This window comes from Heterocephalus glaber, unplaced genomic scaffold, assembly GCF_053883595.1.
Source record: "Heterocephalus glaber isolate CG9 unplaced genomic scaffold, H.glaber_assembly_v1.0 deba00000768, whole genome shotgun sequence".
Classification (NCBI taxonomy): Eukaryota; Metazoa; Chordata; class Mammalia; order Rodentia; family Bathyergidae; genus Heterocephalus; species Heterocephalus glaber.
The window spans coordinates 11,936,740-11,950,042 of NW_028258162.1; positions in this window are offsets into that span (position 1 = coordinate 11,936,740).

The following is a 13,303-nucleotide window of genomic DNA, read 5'->3' on the forward strand; positions in this document are numbered from 1 at the left end:
GAGCAATCACATGGCAAAGTCCAACATCAATAGGGCAAGAAAACACATTCCTCTAATCTAGTAGGAGCCCTGCAAAATCGCAGTGCTGTAGAAATCTTTTGAAGTGAGGAAGAGAATACAGAATTGGGAACAGTGAACAACTCCAATGGGTGTCCATGTTGCTGTAGTCAAATATCAATATTCCAGCCAGCTAGTTCTGAGCAATGTTAATAGTCGGAGCTGGCAAGTGTGGAATTCCTTTTCTCTTTCCTTCCTGCTAATTTAAGAGCCATGACTCTTATTCCTTTTTAAAATCTCTATTAATGCCCAGTCCAATATCTTATTTCATAAATGTTTGTTAAGCTATTTTGAGTAATTGAATACAAAAATTCTAAATTGTCCACTGCTTCTGACATACAAAAGTGTGGCTCTTATGCAGTTATACTGAGTCAATTGACCATTTTTTGTATGTTTTTAAGACCCTCATTGTAAACCAGGCCTTCTAGACCATGTCCTACTAATTCCTACAAAATACTCAAAGGGAATGATAACAAATGAATTTAACAGTAGCCTTTATAATTCAAACAATATAGCTAGCCCTCTTAGTATTTGTCTTTTTGTAATTACTTTTCTATGAATTCTGCATCTACAGTACTGAGAAATCCACTCACATAAGCATACAAAATGATTGCATTTAATTAATGGATCCAGTGAAAGGCCAGGAAGAATTTCTAGTTCTGTGAAACAACTTTTGTCTGGCATCAATGACCTTCCGTGTCTTCTGAGTGAAACCACAACTCAGGCTCAAAAGTTCTTAAGAATTATTATCTTCTATTTTAATTTTTTTCTTTTTTCTTTTTCCCAAATTGGAATCCAGCTTTCAATTGGTTCAAATAGGGACAGAAGGAATTGCCTTTCTTGAGAAAAGAACATAAATCTAACCTTTTAAAAGGAACCACTAAATCTCCTTCAATGTTTCCCTCTCTCTGGGAACTGTTTTGGCATAATTGCCTATGGAAACAATACTTGGAAATAACATCTGTCTGAAGACTGCATTTCTGATTTTGGAATAATAGTGTCACGGCTGACTTGTAGAAAGCATTTGGGTGCGTCTGGTCCGCTGTCAAAGCTGAAGGGGGCATGGCCTGATACTAAGAGGGGAGCTTCCAGGTGCCAGGATTCCGGGAGGATTCCACAGGGGTGGTGTCAGCAGACTCCTCCTCTCCTGCCACCGTCCTGCCACTCAATGAGCAGGAACAGACTTCTGAGTCCTCTGACCCTCAGGCCTCCCCACTAACTGAGATACCTGAATAATAAGAAAAATCAATCCAGATGATAAAGTAAGATTCAGGAGAAGGGAGGAAACTAATCATCCTCCTCTACCACCCCCAATATGAAGTTAGCAGTGAGGCAGCACTGGCCTCACTCCATCCTTTTCTAATCCGGACTGTCCAGGAGGGAAGTATTACCAAAACAAATATCCCAAATCTAATATTCTTTTTTTACCCTGCTCCATTTTTTGCAGTACTGGGGATTGAATCCAGGGCTTTGCACTGAGCTATTGAGACAGGAGCTTGCTAAGCCTCTAAATTGTGCAGGCTGGGCTCAGACTTGTGACCCCCTTCCTCAGCCTCCCACAGTGCTGCTTTTGTCACCTGTGCCCCACACCCAGCTCTGGCCTCTCTTCTTAAACAAACACTCGGCTCTCCCCTCTCTTCTGTTGTCAGAAGTGTTATGGAAAAGCAACATCTCCTGCAACAAAAATCTTAACCTTTAGAGATTGACCTAAATTCAAAATATACGAGTATTCCTGTAGCCATTTCACTAGCATTTTCAAGCATAAAATTTATTGTTAAGCATCATTATTTTAATCCCTTAAACTTCTTAACACTGGCATAGAGAGCCAACATTCTGCCATTTTTGGTCACAAGTATTTTCACAATAGACTTTTTTAATATGCCCGCCCCCCGCAAAAGAAATTGTGAAATAGTACCTTTTCAAAAATTACATTTAAAACAATAATTAAATAAAATTTAAAATACATTAAATCCAGAGTTTTGTATTTTTAGCAAGCACATTTGTTCACTAAGTATGTGTCTTTCTTGAATGGCAACTGGATATGACGGTAGTTACACTGGAGTTCTAGGCCTGAAGGGCTCCAACTTCGCTTTTACCCACCTGAACCCTGCTTTAGGAAAACTGATTTTCATGAAAACCTAAGAAAAAATTAATCTAAATACTAAACTACACTATAAAAAAACTCAAAATGTGCTTTTGAAAGGTTTCACTCTGGTTTCTTCTGAGTTTCACTGGAGACTTTAAAATATAACCCAAGGGCAGGGAGGGTAGCTCAGGGATAGAGCACGTGCCTAGCTTGTGCTAGGCCCTGGGTTTGATTCCTAGCTCTGAAAAATAAATAAATAAAAATAAATTAGAATCCAACTTACCAAAATTTATATACAACTCTCATAAACACATCAACTGAATATGTATTTCTATGTGTGTCAAAGTGAGTCTCTTACTGCTTCCCTCTTTTCTAGCCATCAAGGGTGAGGCTCATATTAAAGAGCTAACCTGCTGACCTAACCTTCCTCTTGGTACCATCGTTCACATTCTCAAGTGGCTCTACAATTGCCCCCCTAACACTTTCCACATGCCCAAAACTGAGTCCCAATTTCCAACCCTCCATACCTTTCGTGCCCCAGTTCATTCCTGTTTCTGCAGCCTACTGTCTTGCCAAGTCCCCATCCCCCTGCCCCAAGAACCCCACCACTGCCCTTCCCAGCCATCCCAACTCCGTGGGGCTCCCAACAACCATTCGGGGCGCACCTCTGTCAAAGCGGCAGCTCCTTACCAGCCTGGATGGTTGCAACTTCCTAAGCGTGTGAGCCGTTTCTTTATTTGGCTGGTTCCTCCCCCACTCTGTGGTCGTGGAGGCCAGGGTTTATGCAGGATTCCCATGCTTGTGTCCGCACTGTGCCTGACACACCACTAGTGCTCAGTAAATATTTTTTTACACACAGCTGAAGGAAATAAGAATAAGCAACCAATGTCAAAGACCCACTGTTTACATAGAATAATTCACAAAATACACCTGTCACAATTGGGCGTGAAAATATACACAACATGCACTCTTATTTTAGGATCAAACACTTGGAAAAGAACCACGGGCAAAAACATTTCCATGGTAAGAACATCAGAGAAAACACCTCTTATAGAGGTCATAGCCCTGTGTGCGATTCTCCTCAACTGGGAAATGCTGGGACACTTGATTCGCTCCTGGTCCCCTCAGGTTTTCCTGAACAAACTTATCAGCAACAGTTTGGCAGAATTTCCTCAAGTTTGCAACCTCTTTCATTGAAAAGACTTTTTAATTCTTAAAAGCATTATTGTCCCCCCAAATAACTTGTATTGCTTACTAAAGCAAGTCCAAGACAACCTGAATTTTAATGGACTCTAAAATAACACTTTGGTCCTGGCACCACAAAAATAATATTATTCATGTGATTTCTTTTCCTCTAATTGCTGTCTTGCCTGATAAATGCATATTCTCCACTATGGCCAACAGTTACCAGCTGCCTTTCCTGCTGTATCGTAGTTCATCAAATTCCAAACTGGCACAAAGGAGACAAGAAGAGAAGATGCTTAGCTCTGAGGTTCCACTATATTTTAACACAAGAGTGACAAGCAACATTCTTTCCTGATTTTCCAGGGGAATCTCAGTCAGCAGACTCCAGCCCCAGACATGTCTCTCAGTTGACTGTGAGCAGCCAAGTGTCTCCACCACTGAGTAATGGCGACACATTTTTCTTTCTGGCCCCCTCCCTGCAATCTCTGTCATCCATCCCCACCTCTACTCAGTTATGACCCCAGCTTTGCCAAATCTGGTTTGTTCGACATTAGATGGATTCCGAACCGTGGAGAAACCATAGTACATGCCAGCTGACCCAAAAACTGCCACCTGGTTTCCCCAAGATTGTGTGTCCAAGAGTGACACCAAGAGGCTTATGCTGGAAAAACAGGATGACTCTATCTAAAGCAAGCCTCACGTACTGTATTTTAGACCTTCCTGGAACATTCTAATATTTTCATTAATAACTGGAGACTAACATCACCTAAATTTGTACTTCAGTCCTTTTTCCTATATCAAAAATTCTATGACATCTTTTAAAGATACTACCTCAAAATTTCAAATAGCCTCACTTTTTCCAAAATACTCTACTTAAGAAAAGCACCATCTTTTAACTGTGCTTGGGAGTCTTCCCATATGGTAGCAATACTTCATACGCCAAGGCTGTCCTTAGGATGGCTACATCTTCTCAGAAATTAAAGAAGAGAAGATAAAACTGTATTTAGGGATTTGGACTTTCATCACTCAGTGTTCCTCGTGAGTTTACTTTTCCTCAGTAAATAACAAAAGGTGGAAAACTTGCTGATGAACTCAACGTTGAACTTGATACATATGTACCTGACTTTCCTTCCTGATCCTTTCAACCTGTAATCACCTTCTGAAAATTTGACATGCACACACAGCAGTCCCAGTAACTCCCCACGTTTACCCTGTAATGAAAGATGAAGTCATCTGATGTTGTCTCTTTCATCAGCATCTTTGTGGCTCGTGTGTGACATTTAGTTGATGCTTGGAAATTGGTACCAGTATCACTATGTCAGGATTGTGCCCTGGCACCTAGGGTCCACTGTCACCTCTACAGTTGCAGCCTGCTGATGTGGCACTGGCAGGCAGGAGCAGTTCTTCCCCCGATCGCATGTCCCTCACCAGTTTTGCATGTGTCCTGTGATTCAGACAGCATTAACATTTGCATTCTTTCCATCCAATACTCACTTCAATTAATTAATTTAAGTATGTACTTAGTAGTCCTGGGGAATGAACCCAGGACTTTTGCACTGAGTTACATCCACAGCCCTTTTTTATTTTCTTATTTTGAGATAGGGTCTTCCTAAATTGTTATTTCGCCCAGGCTGTGCTCAAATTTATGATCTTTAAAGGTGGCAGTGGGGGGACTCTCTTTCTTAGCTGTTTCAAGGATCATCCTGTCTAAAGAAAACTATATTTTCTGAGTTCTCATTTTTATTTTCTTCTGCCTCTTTCACACTCCGGGAACTATGGCGCGCAACGACATTTTTATTTTAATCTAACTGGCAGTTTCTGTGAGTGCTCTCATCATTGGTAAACTTCCGGCTTATTCCAGTTTCACCTCAGTTTCTAAGGACAACAGAGAAGTATTATTTGGTATTCTTGTCATATTCTCATCTTCCAATTCTAATTCTCTATTGTGGTTCTTGGGAAGGAAAATCTTTTCTTTTGCCATTTATCTATTCTTTACATATAATTAAACCCCTCAATTTCCTTTCCCAAGCAAAGCTTGGGCCTGAGCACATTAAATCAAGAGAAAGCATATTCCAAGCCGCAGTGTCAGCATGCTGATGAATGTGATACTGGGGCTGGCAAATAGTAATTAATAGTATTTTCAAAAAGTAGTCTGTCATCTCTACATGCTATATATGAAGCAATATGTAACTGCCTAGTGTTCAAGTCTACAATAGCAACTTATGGTTTCTTTGAGATTCTATTACAAAAACACCTAACAATATAAACAGGGACAAAATACACACACACACACATGCCCACATGCACGTGCACTTAGAAGGAGGGAGGGAGAGTATTAGAGCATCAGGGGCTTTTCTCTTTCTGCCCCTTTTTCCCCCCCAAAAGTGATAATAAACACTAAAGATGTCAACAACCATAAGGAGAGGAGTCAGGAAGCTGGCCTGTTCACACCTCCAACACGCTCCTGAGAGAAGCTGGCACTGCGTTTCTCTCCCTGGCTCAGAAGCCTGCAAACATTTCACAGTGCCGAGGAAACAAGGTCACCAGCCCCTCTGTTTGTTCTGCTACATGAAATCTTGTAGAATTGTTGGTTTGGAAGAGGCTCCCGACCCAAGCACCAAAAGATGAACACTGTATGGAATTGTCAGATCATGTTGGTGGTGGATTTCTCGGCACTGTTTGGGTTGTGGGGCTGCCCAATTTGAAAATCATTTTTGTTTTGTTTTGCCTTGTTCTGTTTTGTTTATAATTGCTGAAATATACTCTGTTGAGATTTATTGATCTAAGGATACTTTCTTTTAGACTCCTTGTTATTAAGAACATCATCCAGAATTCAAGAAGCCACCCAACACTCACATGATGGTAGTAAAATCATTTCAAATATTTTGTTGAAAACGTAAAACCTGGGAATATTTTCAATCTTTATTTTACCTTTTATAGTCCTTTCAAACACTCTATTTCATTTCTAATTTTTTCTGAAACAATGAAACATGGAGAATTTATCCAATGCAGAAAGGTCAAGCTGGAGGCCCTTTCATACCTCCCTCTCGAGAGATAACCTTTGTGAATAGCTTTGTGTATATCACACTGCAGTCTTTCTACACATGTGCAAATGTATAGAAGTATAGACATATAATTTATAAAGTTATAGAAAAATTTGGTGTGTGTATATATATATATAGTTGAAGGTATGTGTTTCTCTATTTACACATGTGCTGAACATACAGGAAAATGACCTGGCCAAAATTTGAGAAATGTATAGATGTTTGAGACTATATTTTTGATTTTTTGTTTGTTTTTTGGTACCGGGATCAAACTTGGGACCTTGTGTTTGTGAGGCAGGCAGCAGAACCACTGAGCTAAATCCCCAGCCCTGAGGCTATATTTTTGAATGTTTTTTGAATATGTGTATCATATACTAATATAGTCAAACCCTATATATATATTGGTGGTCCCATAAATCATAATGAAGCTGAAAAAAATCCTATCACCTGGTCATAGGCATCCTATCAAATTTTCCTGAATATTCTTTCATGTTTATTTTTCCAGATGAACTTCAGAATTATGTATGATAATTCTCCCCCAGTGTAATTTGTATGGGTTTCTTACGAATGGTACACATTTAGTACTGATTCTAAGGCACCCTCCTATCTCCAGTAACATATGCCTGTTGGTCTTCTTTTAACTCTAACTGCAGGGATATTTACAAATGTTTTTATCATGTCAAGACCTGACCCATCCATTCCATTTCTTAATTAATTGTTGTTAAGACCAGAAGACAATTAACTTTTATATATTAATGTCAAGTAGTAGCAGGGATCAGCCATCTCGGTCTTATTTGTGATTTTATTGTTACTGCTTCCAGTGTTTTGCCAGAAGTATGCTCCTACATTTTGACCTGAGATGTGTGATTTTTATCATATTCAAGGAGTACACGTTTACTTCTATTGGGTGGTCAGCTTTCTATCACTGTGATAAAACTGCTGAAATAAATCAGCTTGTCAGGAGAATGCTTTATTTGGACTCAGTTTTGGAGCTTTCAGTCCAGGGCTTTTTGCCCACATCACTGCCAGCCGGTGGCAAAGCAGAATGTCATGTTGGATGCATGTGGAGGGCAAAGCTGCTCAGCGCATAGTGAGTGGGCGGCAGAGAGGAGGAGGAAGAGCCACAGCCCCCGGGTCCTTTTCAAGGCCATGGTGTCAGCAACTTCACTTCCTTCAACCAGCCCCCACCTCTTTAACAGGCTCCCCCAGGCCCTAGTAGCACCATCAGCTGGAGACTAAACCTTTAATACATGAGCTTTGGGGAACACTTGAGATCCGAATCATCACCCCTATTTTACTGTGACGTCTTTAAAGTCGGAAACAGACACTGACTCTTATCAACTGACTCTTCTGAATCTAAGTAATTATATCTTTTACCTCTTGACCTGTAAGTATGGGGTATTGTCTTAATAAATAGCCTAACATGAAGCCTTTATTGAAGTCCTAGAATAAACTTCATTTAGTTTTGTGTACTCTCTTAGCCTACTGTTGGATTCTTATTTGGCTTGTTATTTAGGATTTTTGCGTAGATATTCACATATGAAACTAGCCTATAATTTTCTTTTTTGTGCTAATTTTGTCAAAATTTATATGCCGGTTTTGTAAAAAGGTTTTCACTCTGGTAAAGTTATAAAGACATCATAATTATCACTCTTTGGAATATTTGAAAGCATTCATGCAGGTAAACATAGGAACTCTGTACTCCTTTCAGGCATAGCTTTTTGAAAACCTGAACAGATCAAAATAAATTAGTAATTCTGGTACCAATTCTGACATATCTCAGCAGTTGGCTTGGATTTCCATAGTTTGCAAAGAGGCTGGACTTTCGTAAATCAAAGAGAAAGGACACAAAGTATAGTCAAGGGGATCAGCAGCAGTACCCAGCACATCCAGAGGTGCGGGCTTGTGGACTCTAAAAACCCAGAACAGGGCATGCACAACGGCCGGTGACACTAGAAAGCCCTGTCCCTTCCAGCCAGCCCGTCTGGCGCACACGAGGGACCACCTCACATGCGGGGAACACCCCCGCCCTGCCCCAGTTCCTGTTACACAGGCAGCAGTTCAACCTCAAGGACAGACCCCTCCCTCCACCCGTCTGCCCACACTCCCCCAGTGTGGCTCACTCTTCCTTCTGAACTTTGTGCCAGAAGCAGAGTAAAGGTCAGTTTTCCAGAACCTTTGAGTCTCCTACCAGCAACCTGCAAAGCAGCTCAGGGGTATTAAGAGCTACAGTCACTCATCTTTTAATATAAAGACAGAAGAATCTTAGAAAGTCCACTTTATAGAACCTATTTACTTATGAGATCAGTCTTGAAGCTGAGCTCTAGCTTCTAAAACTTCTATGACATATTTGCTAAACCCAGATATTTTTTTTCTTTAGACTTTTGTCTTCCTTTTCAACTCTCACATAAAATCTTCAATAATGACACACAGTAGACATAATAATAATAGTGTTTTCAGATTACATCTGCACCACCCCTGCTCTATTCTCTGGTGTGAATAAAGTTTTCTTGTACCTGAGTTTGAAAGGAAGGGATAAACTGGATGGCAAGCATGTGATAGGAAATATACTTCATCATGGAACAAAATAAATAAAGGAAAACAAAAAGCAAGTTCAACGAAAAGCTGATGACTTTGCAAGGTTTGGTTTGGAGAATAGTGAACAAGAGAGGCAGGTAATTAATTAGGCCAGATTGTGCAGAGCTTGGAAATTGGGCTGGTTTTATTTCATGCCTTCTTCCTTCTTTTCATTGCAAAGTGACATGGGCAGATTCCCATTTTGAAAAACTTTTGGGCATTCAGGGAAAATGCATATTAGGATAGAAGAAATGAGAATGGGGGAAGAAGGGAGAACAGTTAAGACAGAGGTGATGAGGCTGAGGATAGACAACAGCAGGGGCACAGGCTTAAGAGGTATTAAAGGAAGAATCAGTAAGATTTAGCGAGTAGACTTTGCTAAATAAGACAAAGGAGCCAAGAATAAATCCTCGTTTCATGAAACTCACTGAAATAAGGACCACAGGATGAGGAGCAAGTCATCTTGGAGTCCCATTGTAAGTGTCGTATCCTTGAGTTGACCTTATGACACCTATGTGGAAATGTTTACCTAGTAGTTCTGCTTGGAAATTTTCACTGGCTTCATTGCTGAAGAAAGAGGAACAGAAGCTGTGAGGATAAACAAGGGCGGAAGTTATTTTAAGGACACTAGAAATTGAGACACAGTGGAAGTTAACAGTCAGCAGGAAATTTCTCACTCCTTTACCCCACCTCTCAACTGTCACAGTCTTTCTGGGCTACAGGCTTCTACTCTCCGTTCTCTCCAACACATTCTCTGCCCTACAGTCAAAGATACTCCTTCCTACTCCTAGAAAAAATCTATTCAGGCCACTTCCGATTAATGTCGTCCTATGACTTTGAGACTTAATCCTTAACTCGTCTTGCACTGCCTCTGTATTCAAGCCCCAGCATATCCCTGCTTCACCCCTCATAACCTTCTCCCTCCCTACAGATGAATAACGGATGTCTGAGGCACTATGGGGGAATAAAGTGGATGGAAAGGTGGCCCGCATCTGTATCTTTCTGCACATCGGATCCATTCGAGATCCACGTCCTCTGCAAGGCTCCAATTCCCACTCTTCTCCTTGAAATTTTATTGCACATGGCTCCATTTTCTCCAGAAACTCACTTTTTGTCCTAATTTGTCTCAGAAATATTTTTCTTCTTAATACATATCTGGAGTTGGTATGTGTACACAATACATCTTAATTCTTTTTTTCATCTTTTTTCTCTCCCTCCCTCCATTCTTGATCCCTCTCCCTTTTGAGAAAGATCTATCTTCCTGCTTCCACTAGTTTATCTTTTATTTTGCTCTTTTCTTTAAAATTTGAGTTTCTCATATAAGAGAAGCCACGTGATATTTAAGCTTGTGTGTCTGATTTATTTCACTTAACATTATGGTCTTGGGCCCAGGGATTTAGTTCAGTGATGCCGCACCTGCCTTGCAAGCTCAAGATCCTGAGTTCAACCCCTGGTGTTGGGATTTAAAAAAAAATTTTTTTTTAAATTATGGTCTAGGGCCAGGGATTTAGCTCAGTGGTTCCGGTGCCTGCCTTGGAAGCACAAAGTTCCGAGTTCGATCCCCAATACCAAAAAAAAAAAAAATTATGGCCCCAAGGTGCATCCATTTTCCTACAAACAAGTCAAGTTTATCTTTATGGCACAGAAGTACGCTACTGTATGCAAACACCACATTTTCTTTATCCATTCATCTGTTGATGAACATATAGGTTGCTTCCAAGATTTAGCTCTTATGAATTGTGCTGCTATAGACATGGATACGGCATGAAGCAAAATTCTTCTAGTCTCTATGATCCAATTCCAGGTGCTCCTGAGAAAGAATCTGGGTGGCTGTGAGGACCAGGTGACCACCCTCATTCCAGTCTTCTGTGGACAGGGTCACTGTCACACACACAGGGGAGCATCTTCTCCAGAACACGGGACCGTCAGGCTCTCAGAGGAGAAGGTGTTAGACACCAAGGGTTAGTCACCTTCTCTGGCTCAGATTCTGTCATTTGGGGGCAATCATAGTTTAAATTTCTCAAATCCTATTTAAATTTTATTCTAATATTATAAAATTAACTTATATGTAGTCATTCGATTTCAACGAATCAAAGTCAAAAGTGAATCTGATAGGCACACTATTCATTCAGATCACTGAGAAAATATTTTAAGTAGAAATTTGACTTCCTAGTATAGTATGACAGGAGGCGCAGGTTCTGTTTTAAATATGTGGCTAACAAAAAACATTTTTAAAAACCAGGAAACCAAAAGCACAACATTATTAACTGCATCTGTCTATAGTAACAGATGGTAACATTAATTGTTGTCCAGGAGTGGCATATTGTTTTAATTTCCTCAAGGGTAAAATATGAACATAGACATGCACAGATTTTTAATATTCCATTGCTATGCTCAACACATGAGCCTTGCAAAATATATGATTCTCCTAAAAGTTTTAAAATAGGAATAAAATATATCTTATTTTGAAAGGATATGACCCTTTTTAAAAAGAAACATTTTTAGAAGGTGTCACAAAAATCACAACTCAGAAAAACTCACTTGAAATTAAATTGTTTATTTGCATTTGAATGAGAAGCTATTTCTGTTCATTCTGATAAAATCAGCACTCTGCTTGCAGTAATATTTAGAGACTTAAATACCAAACTGAAATTGCAAGTTACTGCAGTGAAACACTGCATTTCCCACAGCTCAAGAAGACTTATCTCTCATTTATTGGCTTCTTCAAAATATATGCACATAGGATTTGGGGGGGGGGGGGTAATGGGATTGAACACAGAGCCTTCATACTGAGCTATATCCTCAGCCCTTTCTGGTTTTTAGTTTAGGAAAGAATGTCACTGAGTCACTAAGTTGCCCAGGCTGGGCTTGAACTTGTGATCCCCCTGCCTTAGCCTCCCAGCATGCTGAGATCACAAGTATGGGCCAACACAACCACCTTATATGGGATTTTAATACTAGTTGAAATGTGAAGCATTTCTTTTCACCCATACCTGTGACATCATTGTCCATACACACAGATAAAGAATACAAATACAATAGTGTGTTTTATTTTCCAAATCTACACAGAAATGATTCAAAAGTATATATACAGGATACAAAATCAACACAAAAAAATAAATACCATTCCTGCACAGCAAAAATGAATCCACAAATAAATAGAGCAGGAAAACAATTCCATCCACTGCAGCTCCAAAAAATTTTACATAACTAGGATCAATCTAATGAAAGAAGTAAAAAACTCTATTATGAAAATTACAAAACTGTGAAGAAAGTGGTGAATTTTCCAGGCCACCATGCCACTGCCTCCAGCACCAAGAAGCAAAGCTGCCCCCAGCGCAGAGGAGGAGAACCTTCTAGGCTGCTGTAGCACCACGGAGATGAGCTGCACAGGCGCCAGCAGCATACATCCCCCCACCACCCCACTGAAATGAGAAGACACATAAACAAGTCTCAAAACCAGATGTACAGATCACCTAAAGCAACCCCAAAGGGAAATGAGATGGAACAATCTGATACTCAACCACCTGGACTCCCTCAACTGGCAACAAAAGAGGATCTGGAAAAAATAAAATCAGAAATAATTTCTCACATAACAGCAGAGATTGTGCCCGTAGTGCAAGACATGATTAATAAATCTAGAGAGGACACAGATTAAAAAAAATAGAGGAGCCAAGGAACATGATGGAATCTAAACATAGGGAATAAATGGAATCCATAAAACAGATGCAAACAGATTTCCAGGAGATTAAAAACTCCACTGAAAGTTTATGCAGCAGAATGAGCCAATGTGAGGACAGGATTTCAGATATAGAAGATAAGACTGCAATTAGTGACCAGGAAAACAAAAATTTCTTCAAAATAGTAAGGGACCATGAGAAATCAATCCAGCAGCTGCTAGACAATGCAAAGAAGAATAACATAAGACTGATCAGAGTCAATGAAAGAAACAGGAGAGAGTGCAGATGACATAAAAAAAAAAAAAACTTTTCACAGAAATGATGGCAGAAAACTTCCCAAGCAGGGGAAAACAACTTAACATACAGATTAGTGAGGCATATAGGACTCCAACTAGCCTTGATCAAAAAAAATTTATACATAGGCATGTAATATTTAAGATTCCAGAAACCCAACAGAAGAACAAAATTCTACAAGCAGTGAGAGAAAAGAAACAAATCACATACAAAGGAAAGCCCATCAGAATCACAGCAGACTTCTCAATGCAAACCCTCAAGGCAAGAAGAGCTTGGAGTGAAGTATTTCAAGCCCTAAAGGAAAACAGCCTCCAACCCAGATTGATGTACCCTGCAAAACTATCTTTCAAAATTGATGGAGAAATAAGATACTTTCATGA